The sequence below is a fragment of the Papaver somniferum genome, chromosome 1 (assembly GCF_003573695.1).
Source record: "Papaver somniferum cultivar HN1 chromosome 1, ASM357369v1, whole genome shotgun sequence".
Lineage (NCBI taxonomy): Eukaryota > Viridiplantae > Streptophyta > Magnoliopsida > Ranunculales > Papaveraceae > Papaver > Papaver somniferum.
The window spans coordinates 92,648,477-92,661,663 of NC_039358.1; the positions used below are offsets into that span (position 1 = coordinate 92,648,477).

Sequence of the window (13,187 nt, forward strand, 5' to 3'; positions counted from 1 at the left end):
TGCTTGCCAATTCGTCCAACCAAAGCAGCGTGGACGTGAAACCCTAATTAGGGTTTGCGGCACATCACATGTGTCGCAAATCAGTCTCAACCATCTATCTTCACCGGCATAGATGGAGGGTGTAAATGTAGACGCAAAGGGCCCAGAGCATGTCAACACAATCACCGTGGGCCCTCCTAGATACATGACTAATCGGTCAAGACCAACTATGGTTGGTCGTCTCGGTTCGTGCGCCCAAACTAGGCATGTCCACGCGTTTTAAACTGCAAATCGATCTCGACCACTCAACTTTGCCGGACAAATTGAGTGGCTTAGATCACATCTTCAAGGGACATTAAGGTATGGACGTGTACACTGGCCTGCCCACTGCACGCCTGACTGATCATCCAAGACCGATCATGGTTGGTCGTCTCGAAACACGTGCCCGAAGTAGGCACGACGTGCGGTCTTCAATTCCTTTGCGGCATGGGATTTCTGTCGCAAATCAATCTCAGCCGCTCCTCTTTGCCAAACAAATTGAGTGGCTTAGATCGCATCTCCATGGGACAGTGAGGTACAGACACCTACACCAGCATGCCGTCTACACGCATGCCCAATTGGCCCTGCCAAAAACGTGTCCCCTGCTTGGATTCAACCAAGCTAAAGGCTGGTGTTCGAGCACCTCCTAAACCCTAATCCGATGGTTGCAGATGTGGGTCGCAAGCCATCTCGTCCGTCCAACTTCACCAGCTTGGACGGACAGCCTAAGACAGGAGTTAGGCGACCAGTGAGGCATCACCACAATCACCGTCCACCACTCTTCCACACAAAGTGATCGGCCAAGTCAGTACTTACCTGTACAACCTCCAAAAGATCACTCGAAGATGGCTGGACGTGATGCTATTTTAAGATGCTTAATCCGCGACTTACTCCGTTAAGCCTTAAAACAGCGATGCTTCACACATGCTGAATATATTCGATGCATTACCTGCATAAAATATGCATTACCTGCATAAAATACACACGATACTTCACAATTATCGACTTCCTAAATAACTTAGTTATTTAATCTAGCATCACATGCTACTTTTTGTGGGTCCCACGATCCACACATTCGAGACATCAAACATGTCACAAACTGGGGGATACTTACTGGGGTATTGGTATGGCGGTTTACAGCGTGCAATGCACAACGCGCCATCACAAGAACGTGTCAGGAAGACATGGACGGTTAATGATGATGGGAGAAGTGGGCAAGACTGATCGTGTGACACTAACACACGCAACTCCACTACTCCATCACTCCACTTTCTCCACTTCCCGTGAGAGACGTGGTTTAGGCTCAATGACTCGTATAAATAGGTTCTCCTCCATATTTCCAAGACAGAACAAGACAACAGAAACCAAGTGTTGATACAACCGTATCCAAACACCAGAACTGATAGCTTACATTCTGCAAGCCAGTTCAGCTTTCTGATACAAGTCATACACATCCAACACCTTCACAATCTCAACACCTTCTTCGCTTCCCTCCTTAAGATCAACCCCATCTCCTTCACTTTGTGACCGAAGCAAGTCTGGAACGGTCATTTCTTGGTTTAGGCCGGAGTTGTACAGATTGATTTCTCGAATCACAAGTACTCACGTGCAGTGCATTTGTTTAGGGTTTAGATTCATTTCTCATTCACACACCCCAAATTACCAAAACCGGCAGAAATAGTTTTCACCCATAAACAAAAGAATATCAAAGAGGAAAAGGAATGTAGGGTTCGAAACCTTTAAACAGGTTCGTGGACGTCCAACTCTAAACCCTATAAAGAGTAGAATTGTCGAAAGTAGCCCTTCCTTTTATTTGATAGACAAAAAAGAATAAACCTAAGAAAACGTTTCCTAAAGCCTGTGCGTTCACAACCTTGTCTCTTTTGAATAGGCACATGAGACAAGATCTACCAAACAACACAATTAAGTGGTGAACAATGATTTGTCCACCATTTTCATCATTAGAGGAATCCTCTGACTTATGTCTATCAAAGCGATTTGACCATACTTTCTTCTCAAATGGTCTTGTTTTGTCTTTCGAAACTAACTTCTTGCTAAATGATTTGCTCTTCGTTGAAGTTTGTTGGCGTGCCTCAATTGATGTTTGTACTTGTAACATCTTGATAGTTCATGACCCTTCTGAGAACAAAACGAGCACGTCAATCTTGGATATAATCAGGAATCTGTGGTGCAACAGCAGCTAAACACACGGTAGATCCTGAAACATTACAGACAGGGTTTCCAAAGGTTGGGTCAATTCATTCTTCCAGCATGATTGGCTTCTTATCTTCACCGAAACCATCAAGATTGATATATGTATTTCTACAGTTATCAAAATCAATGTTTTCACATAGAAGACCGACACTTGATTTCCTATCTTCATCAGAATCATAGATCTCAGACATCTCATCAAGTGTTACAGCAAGACCTTTGTTCCTAGTGTATTTTCTACAATTTGTGCACTCGTTTGCAAAATGACCAAAACCTTTACACTTAAAGCATTGTGGCATATTCTCGTCATCAGCCTCGTCAGCATCTCTGTTTTTAGGAGGAACACGATTGTGAGGTTTATCCAATGACCTAGGTTTGTCTCATGAAAACCGTTTACTTCTCTTCAATAGAAGATCCCTAAACTATCTTGTGATCAAGGAGATTGATTTGTCAAGATATTCATCTAAAAAATCACCCTCAGACTGATCATCCTCAGAGACATAAACACTTTTACTCTTATCAAGTAATTTAGTGTTCTTCTATGCTTTAAAGGCAACATCCTTTCCGATTTTGGATGTATGCCCATGATCAAATATCTTTAGCTTTCCAACCAATGTATTTCTGGAAATATTATCAAGGTTATTTCCCTCAACGATGGCATGCTTATTAGACTCGTATCTAGATGGCAGCGATCTGAGAATTTTCATCACAATATCCTTTTCAGGAATAGTCTTACCCAATGCAAAAGATGCATTAACAATTTCAGACACTTTGTGATTAAACTCATCAAATGTATCTTCATCTGCTATACGAAGGTTCTCCCAATCGGAATTAAGGTTTTGAAGCCTGGCTTCCTTTTCACTGGAGTTACCTTCAAATACGGTTTCTAAGATATCCCAAGCATCTTTAGACTTAATGCAATTCGACACATGGTGCTGAAGATTTGGGGTAATGGCATGTATGATGGTATTCAAACCGTCAGAGTTTTGCTTTGCAACAAGTATCTCGGCAGGGCTGTATTCACCAATATTCGTGGGAACGTTTACATCTCCAACTGCCACAACGCGAGCATCATAGACATTAACAACATATACCCATGATTGAAAATCACGTGATTGAAGAAAAGCTCGCATAACAATTTTCCACCATAAGTAATTAGAGCCATCGAAGACTGGTGGTACGTTAATAGAGATAACACCTCTGTCCATAGAGTCAGATCGCTACAAACACAGACTTGTAAGGTCTTGAACGTGTTTTCCTGCTCTGATACCAATTGAAAAAGCGGGGGTCTAACAACACCACCCAATATTTCGATTAGCAATTTGTATGGACTAACTCCGAAACACTTACTAGAGAATCAACTAGACAGGCAGACTCAATATAGATAAAAGTATCTCAAGGAGTTAATATCTCTCTCTTGTTTTGATTCACTCAATCTAATAGAAATCAACGAGTCTATAATCAAACACAAGGAATAACTTGGACGGTGCCAAAGACCAATATCCAAGGATCAATCAATATCAATCAACAACCAAAGGTCGGATTTCCAATTGATTGATTCAAACGCACAACCTTTATTATTTCAATTATATAAACAAATATAATGCGAAAATAGAAATAACACAGACACCAGAATTTTGTTAACGAGGAAACTGCAAATGCAGAAAAACCCCGGGACCTAGTCCAGATTGAATACACACTGTATTAAGCCGCTACAGACACTAGCCTACTCCAAGCTAACTTCAGACTAGACTATAGTTGAACCCCAATCAGTCTCCCACTGATCCAAGGTACAATTGTACTCCCTACGCCTCTGATCCTAGCAGGATACTGCGCACTTGATTCCCTTATATGATCTCACCCACAACTATGAGTTGCTATGACCCAAAATCGCAGGCTTTAACAATAAATAAATTTGTCTCACACAGACAAGTCTATCAAAGGATCAATCTGTCTCCCACAGAAAAACCCTAAAAGTTTTTGTTCCGTCTTTTGATAATAATCAAGGTGAACAGGAACCAATTAATAATCCGGTCTTATATTCCCGAAGAAAAACCTAGATTAATCAATCACCTCACAACAATCTTAATCGTATGGCGGCGAAACAAGATGTCGTGGAATCACAAACGATGAGACGAAGGTGTTTGTGATTACTTTTTATATCTTGCCTATCAGAGAACTCTCACGATCTCAAGCCAATCAATATGATTGTACTATTACGATAGAAGATGCAAGATCAGATCACACAACTACGATAAAAGTAGTATCGGCCTGGCTTCACAATCCCAATGAATTCTTTTAAGTCGTTAACCTGGTTTTAGAAGAAGAAAACCAAAGGTTAAAGGAGAAACGACTCTAACACGCAAACTAGTATCACACGTAAGGTGTGGGGATTAGTTTTGCACAATACTAGATGTCTCATTTATATAACCTTTCAAATCAGGGTTTTGCCTTAGTTACAAAGCAATCAATATTCACCGTTAGATGAAAACCTGATTTAGATTCAAGCTAATATTTCTCAACCGTTAGATCGAAAACTTAGCTTGTCATACAGAAATGACTGTACGCTTCTAGGTTTGTTGACCGCACCCAAACGTATACATTGTTGGTTCAACAATAGTCTACCCAAAGAGGTTAACCATATGAGCGTTTCATACCAACCATGTTCTTCTTCACCATAACTAGTTCAATTGACTCAAATGAACTAGTTAAGAGAGTTGTTCAATTGCAAGGAAATCTTATGTAACTACACAAGACACAATTGAAGCAAAGATGATTTGATTCACTCAAATCGGTTCATGAACTTTAATAGCCACATTTTGCAAATCCATTCCTTAGTCTTTTAAGATTAAGTTCAGAAATCATCTTTAGATATATAACCTTCTCAAGTTCGCAGACTAGGTTCGCGGACTTAAGACACCGGATAGAGTTTACAAACTCCAACAGAAATTCTCGGGTTCGACAACTACGCCGGTTCGCGGACTAGGTTCGCGTACTTGGATCACACAATTAGTTTGTCAACTCCAGCAGAAATTCTCGGGTTTGAGAACTACGTCGGTTCGCGGACTAGGCGGACTGGGTTCGCAGACTTGGCTCACGCAAGTTGTTTGTCAACTCCAATAGAAATTCTCGGGTTTGAGGACTTCAGAAGTTCGCGGACTTGGCACTTGCCATACTTCCGGTTCTCTTGATCAACAAAGTTCGAAAACTTCGGTTCAAGGAATCCATTGGTTATGTAATCTAAACTCTCATTCCAATCATTGAAACATTCTGAGAGGACGTTATATAGTTGTTACACTATTTCTCGTCAAATCAATTTTCAAAGTGATTGAAACATTCATGACTTTCGTCACTAGGTAAAGATAAACTTGGTCGAAGCGAAAAGCTTACCAACACATATTTCGAGATATAGATAAGCGAGGTATACTCGGCTCGAAATACCAAATGTGTATGATCTATTCTATATATATAGCATACGACTTTTGTCTCAAAGAGTAGGAGATAGAATAAATAGACTTTTGAGTGACATATAAGTTCAAGTCTCTACATACTTTTTTGTCGAGAAGTTCCACCGGTTCCTTGAGTAGATCTTCTACTTGTATGATGAATTGCCATGAAGTCCTTGAGCTCAACTACACTTACTATCCTAGTCCGAGAATTAGCTATAAGAGACTAGAAATCAAGACTTATAGTTTTGATCACTAACATTGATAAACATGCTTGAGATAGCAACGCATGTGAGTTTGACCGAGAAGTGCTCTAACAATAACTATTGCACTTCAACTTTCAAGGGAAGAACATCAATAATCCCTTGAAAACATAAACATAGACTTATAGTTCATTGAGTATGCCAAATAAATTCATTAAACACTAACCCAAATATTATAACTTTAGAAAAAATTAAATTAATGTAACTGAACCTTATTGTAGAAGCTAGTACTGAAAAGAGTAATCAAATCTTGTAAGAATACTATTTTAAAAAGAAATACTTATAGCTAAACCATTCCATTATTTCTTCAGATTAGTTTTCATAAAATCATTGGGCAACCTAGTCTTCATCATCAGAGTCAACTTTATTTTTCAGTCCGTGTTGAGTCTTTTTGGATGGTGTGTTTGGTTGTTTTGCTTCCTATTCGTTACTTAATACACGTTACCTACCACTGTTAGATGCCTCCTTGTCCTTGTCTTTGGTAGTATATGTAACATTTCTTTCGCGATATGGAGCCTGTAGATAATGATTCTTATTTGAACAGTAAACACAGTGGCGTGTTTGAAACAAAAAAGTGATTCATATTGCAACATGTAGACAATGATTCGTATCACGACATGGAGTTCTGCATGTAAACAGTTATTCATATTTGAAAGAAAAAAAAAGTGTGTTTTAGTACAAATCATTTGCAAAGCTACATGGTATTCTGTATCAACATCCAAATCCTATAATACGCTTCTGGTTTGAATAATTTAAGGATCATAAAATTGTAATATTGCTTGTTTATATCAGACTCATGGGTTACCAATTTGAAAACAAATGTGTGGTCCTTGATTCGGTTAAACCACTTGTGTGCCTTTTCTCCCTTGTTACTCTGCATTTCGAAATAAATAATATGATGAACATGGGTTCACAATATATCTATAATCAAGTTTATTGTGTATATTAATATGTCGTTACCTCATTGCATTGTTTTAGGTAGTCGACATGTTCTTTGGAAGTGCATTTCATCAATTTCTTTGTTGTCTTTCCCATCATTGTGAATACTGCATTATCTTTGTCATCCTTTACAACCAAATTCAATTTGTACATGTGTATGTTCTAAGGCGTTGGTGAGTCTTTATGTATTGTTCATCCATTTATTAAAAATAAAACCTCATTCATTCCCACCATAGTATATCCTATTTAAATTTGTTTTTGCACTTCATACACCAAGGTTCTCGTCTTCTTCGTATTTAAACTTTTTACTACTTTGATGCATGCCATGCAATAGCGTTCTATGTTCTCAACAAATACTATTACTGTTATCTTGTAAGTGAATGCTTTACCCTTCCATTTATTCGAATCCGCGCACGTTTAGATATGTTTAACTATAGCAGGTGAACAAAATTAATCAATTACACTCTTACCATGACCTCACTGTATTATATCACGTTAATTGCTTCTTGTATAGTCTTTCTATTTCGTTGTGATCATCTAGGTGTAGCGCGCCAATCATTATGATTCCATTGTCTCTTGATTTAAGCATCCATAAATTTAGTACGTACTAAAAGTCATATAGCCTTAATTTTATTCTCCGCACTTAATTTTTATTAAATTCATTGACTTCTATTATATCCAGATTGACCAACACTCTAGAGACAGTGGTAGTAGTTAATCCAAGTGCACCTGTTGCACGGTGTAATTATTTATTAGGTTAACAATCAAATGCTAATGTCAGCACTTGTCGTGGTTAACAACGGACCACTAACCTCGAAACTCACTTACAAATGTTCCGGCAATAATAAAAATTGTCGGAATATTCGTGTACTCTTCTAGAACACCCTCTTCTAGTGATTTGCACCATTCCCCATAGAGTTACCTCATATCACTCTCCACCCCCACCCTCATTTTTTAATAAAAAATATATGATTTATCATTAATTTCTTAAGGGTCTTAGTCCGCCATTTAGACATAATATACCTTTTAAATCACATGTACTTACTTTATTATCTGACTTTATTCATCTCTGACCCTGATGGTTTGAAATTTATCTTTTGGATTAATATAATTGGCATAGTTATTTTCCCAGTTAAAATCTTGGCTTCAACCACAGGTTGTCCACATCTAGCGACCAATAATCTTGTTCCATTGTAAAAACCTTCTCTTGATGCAATATTTCTCAATACCATAATTGGACAACTAACTTTAATATCTATAACTTGAGCCGAGGCATTCCAGGTGGAGTTAAATTCTGCAGGAATTTGCTGGAAAGGTGTGAAATATTGTAAATATCAACTGAATTTAGCTTGTCAGCAACTTATGTGTACATATCCCCGTCTGAGTTTTCATTGCTTCGGTATGAATGTTTTGCACATCATCATTGAGGGATGACAATATAATCTGCTCAGTAAAGCATTCTAGAGACCTTATTTCGTTTTTTCCTATCCAGGGATAAAGACTGGATACCAATCCAGGCATGTCCTTGCCTATTTGGAAGATCAACAACTTCGTTGAGACTATTACTAATCAATTATTTATATCCAACAGATACATAACATTTCCATGTTAAAGGAAAAACGCATTAAAGAGATGTCAATAACATTAGGGGTGTTCATACCTCTCCAAAGAGTTTTGCAAAATATACTTTTTCCAGTTCAAGCGCCTCCATGAGCATCTATTGATGGGTTCCAAAAAAGTGACATCATTACAAACCAATGATGTCCTCAGACATGCTCCAACGAATCCTTCACGACACCCAACAGGTATAAAAGGCAACGTCTACCTAAAGTCTCCTCTTAGAACAATGGTAATTCCACCAAATGGTTTTTCCTTATTCTCAATATCACATAGTGTTTGATCAACTGATTCAACTCAAAATCTATGTTGCATGGGAACTTTGTCCTATAGTTTGGCTTGTTTCGGGAGTTTAAATTGTGAATTCCTCTTTGTCAACTCCAAAAACATTGTTCTCAGCTATTTCTATGAGAATCCTGGCCGTCAAATGTATTGTACGACCTCCTACCAAAAGAATTGAAGCAATTACAGACGAAAAAGCAGTTAGAACTATTCTCCATTCCCGTGGCATCTAGACACTAATGTGTTATACAAAAATGTTTTACCACTTCCTGCACTTTCATTGAGAAAAAATAGTCTACGTCACCATCTGTAATAGAATTCGACTGGGAAGAATTCGATTTCCAAATACTCTCTTGGACTTCAACATCACACATTGCGAGTAGAAGGCACGATGCTTTGGTGTTGGCATATCCTAGAAATCTTCAAGCGACTTTCCAGATTCACACAGCTGTTCATCCTAAAGTTACAACCCAAAATCAAATACCTGCTCATCGGTTGGTTCCTGATATTATATTATATACACAGTTTAAAATGTAAATCATCACATATGTTTAGTCTAACATTGACCACAAAACGTCTGGATGAGTTGGATTACAATCATAGAGAATAATCTTGAAAAGTTTTCTTAACTGAACTCCAGTTTCCATCACTGTTGCCTCTTGTAAACATCTAGACCATTCATTTGACATCTCCTATCCAGGCGCATTGCACGCTCTCCTTAAAATATACGATGTAGTGTCTTATCATCACCCTCCCCAACTATTTTCAGGTTGTCAATGAATTTGCACCGGATACAACCATTAGTACTGAAAGCAAGTAATACAATTCACCGACATTGGGACTAACAAAGTTTATCCTTGCAGTTGCAAAACGCTGCTTCCTTACTTTCGATTTGTTCTTGTCCCATACAAAATGATGTGGAAACTCTTAATAAGTATATGCTTTGCAATAGTTGTCAAAGAATGGCATCAATGTATTCTTTCCTATGATAAATCTTGTTTCAAAAAGGGAAAATGGTCCATATAAGTCACCAAACAATTGCACAAATTGAATCATACCATATTATCTCATTCAATACAGCGAATTACACCTGAGTTCCTCCCTGTTCTTTTAAGTATCTCCTTAATTGAAGCAGTCAGATGTTTACTTATAGAACCCCCTTCTTCTCACTAAAAAGAAAACTCATATTCATCAAAGAGAAGACAGTTCCTACACGTTACTGATCAATTAAAAAAATCGAATCTAACTGTTTTCAAAAAATCTGATCTTTGCAATGAATGTAGGCGGTCGCTTGCATGAAATACACCTTTAGGCTCAAAAAAAAAAAAAAAAAAAAAAAAAAAAAAAAAAAAAAAAAAAAAAAAAAAAAAAAAAAAAAAGACTAAGCAACAGAGTAAAATGGTAGAGGACCTACTCTTCTGTATTGTAAAGATAAAAGACACCTAAATAGTATTGGAAGATCAAAAAAGCAGTTTCACAACTAATCTATCTGAATGAAGGAATTACCAAGAATATCAGCAGGAATGCGACGTGATTTAGTCATTTTCAGTCATTTCTTTTGATAGATACGATCAAAGCATAAACCTTTAGAATCAAAATAAGGCAGTTTATCAAGCTTAAGACTCAATTATACAAAACATCAAAAAATGAATAAAAATATAGACTCGATTATCTAGTTTCATTAAGAACTTTCAAACTGAAATTTAAGATCTAAATGATAAACTATGATCCGAAAACTTCATTATTTGAAGAAGAAAGATATCAACAACAACATGGAAGAATCCAAACAACTCATAAATTCAGCATTACTGTGCCAATATATAGAAATCTAATCAATCACATGATTTTTGTGCCATCTGCGGGAATTGAACCCACAACTACATAGTTGTAAACCATGTGCTCTACCAATTGAGCTAAGACAACAAGTAACACTAAGTTAAAATCCTCGAATTCATGACCATCATATACTTACTACCTTGTGGAAAATAGAACCTGAACTTTTCTGCTATATCAAATCAAATGAGCCTTAAGGTGAAGTTTACCTATTAATTGCAAAATGACATGTTTTTCAATTATTTCAAAAAAGGAGAATTTAACCAATGTAATTCCCTTACCTTCAAGTCTTCTCCTTTCCAGATGGTTTTGCATGAAGGCCTTCAATAAAGTAAACATATAATGCAACCCAACAGAAATGCCCAAGCTCAACGGAAGAAAGTCGCAAATACTTTTTGGTAGTACATAGAAAGCACTGAAGATCCCTTAAATTTCCAGCTGAAATGATTCAATCTCCAAGAGAAAAATAGATAAAACTAAGTTGTCCTATGTACCCAAAACCGAAGTTCCAAGGCATCGTTACCATTCTCCTAAAGTTCCAGCATCATTAATTGCTTCGCCTCGACCAATCAGTTCAAAAAAAAAAAACACTCATCTATAAAGTAAAAACTTGAAGTCATCTTTTAAGTATATCAAAAGAACAAATTATTTCAATCCAAGCCCGTACATACCATAATTTTATCTAAGAAACAAATCAAAGACATCAGCTAGAGATATCTTCTCATGATTGAAAAAGAGTATAGACTTTATCTTCATTTTGGCCCGCAACTCAGATGAGCTAAATATCACAGGCTCACAGTAGTATTGCGCGAATAGATTGTTCTTTCCGAAAAACAAACAAATCCGAAAATCAAATAGTTGCTTTAGAGATGCTCCGGAAGAAAGTCTATCAAAATTTCCATTGCCCGATGTTAGAATTCAACCGTTGTTTGTGCAAAAAAATTTGTATCCTACGATCTTTCTAGCTAAAATCATTGAATGATGAAAGAATATTGTTGAGTATGTTACAGAATTTATATATTAAAATATTATCAACTAATCAGAATAATGAAATATCCCGAACTTAAAAAGTAATCGATAAATTTATTAAAATTGACCATGCTCCCAAAAGTGCACAAAACCAAAAAATCCAGTAGGAGTAAGTTACCCCTACATTATATCTATATATTCAGAGAGTGGGAGAGAGAGAGAGTTACCTCTCAGTTCCAAAGAAACTCTTTGTCTGATCATGTCCTCGCCTACACAAATTGCTGATTCTTTCTAGCTTCTACACTGACTATTTTTTTCTCCATAAGCAATTTGTTCTCGTCTGGACCATAGCCGTACACAGAAAAAAAATAGCAGTATACTAAATCTCTTGGTTGGGAAATGAAATCCCTAAAGCTCACCCTATAATCATCAATCTTAAAGCAAACTGTAAACGGACAATCAATAGTCTCTAACTTACTAAATTCTATTCTAGTTCTAACATCAAGAAACAAAGAGGGTTGACTTGGTCTTTAGTCTCCACTACTCGTATGTAGAACAGTGGAACCACTTTTCAACATTTAGAACTATGTACCTACCGTGTGATTCAGTATTCTACGAAGAGAAGAAAATGGTAATTAACATTTCCAAAATTTTCAAGTTCATGAATATCTAAGGTGCAATTTCATTCATAGAAGTAACAATGGTAATTAGCATTTCTAAATTTTCAAGTTCATGAATCTCTAAGGTGCAATTTCATTCATAAAAGTAACAGTGAAATCAACAAATTCAGGAATCCTATCTGTGAACTTAATACAATTCTTAAATCATTTTTTGGGATGAATGTATTTTAAAACCTACAACTAAAAGTAGGAACTTATAAAGGGAGCAATCATATACTTCATAGATTATGAATTATTACCGAGAAATAATGAGCCTAACGAATGAGAAATTCAAGTACCTATCTTTTGTATCTTTAGCTTTAGCCATGAAATCACCACAGACATATATATCTTTATCCTGGACCCAGTACCTGTAGAACGAAGGATTAACCAAATTGATGACTAACAAACTCACAGATAGATGAAAACAATAATATTCAGATTCCATTAAGTTATCATAGACCAAACTGAGAATCGCTGGTGGACATACACTATCAAGCAAAAGATAAATATTACTACTAACATCTTTATTCCTATGAGGATATTTGATTGAATAGGACAACAATCCGTTTCCAACCTCATGCTAAAACACATATTAGGATATAATCAGTGTGGTAACTACTAGCAAGGAATTTAAACACAATTACCAAAATGTAAGAGTTTAAAATTTATCAGTCTTAGCATGGAATATCAAGCACACTAAGATTTGACAATATTTGATCCACGAAAATAAAATTAAAATCTTAATTAATGTGATTGTAAAGATGGTCCATCAATGTCATGATTGAACCCACGTCTGATAACTTGCTCCCCCTTAACCACAACTTCCTACGGCAAACACAATATTGTTGTTAGTTATGAAGCATTAAACATGAGAGGCACACATTTATGAAGCAATATTGAGTACTTAGGATGGTCACACTCTGTGTGGAGTGGCTGCCAATAAGACT

At 36.7% G+C, this 13,187-nt stretch overlaps 1 long non-coding RNA gene and 1 other non-coding gene across 3 annotated transcripts; both read right to left on the minus strand.

The window, feature by feature from the left end:
- Positions 1-10,582: 10,582 nt before the first annotated feature.
- LOC113331271 lies at positions 10,583-12,930 on the minus strand. Of its 2 annotated transcripts, XR_003350851.1 has the most exons (4): positions 12,885-12,930; positions 12,537-12,608; positions 11,806-11,918; positions 10,583-11,495 (listed from the first exon to the last, which is right to left on the minus strand). It is a non-coding gene; the product is annotated as an uncharacterized LOC113331271 (long non-coding RNA). The 2 variants fall into 2 exon arrangements; XR_003350850.1 differs by lacking the exon at positions 12,885-12,930 and having other exon boundaries at positions 12,537-12,868.
- Positions 10,627-10,699, minus strand: TRNAV-UAC. The gene has a single exon. It is a non-coding gene; the product is annotated as a tRNA-Val (tRNA).
- Positions 12,931-13,187: the final 257 nt, after the last annotated feature.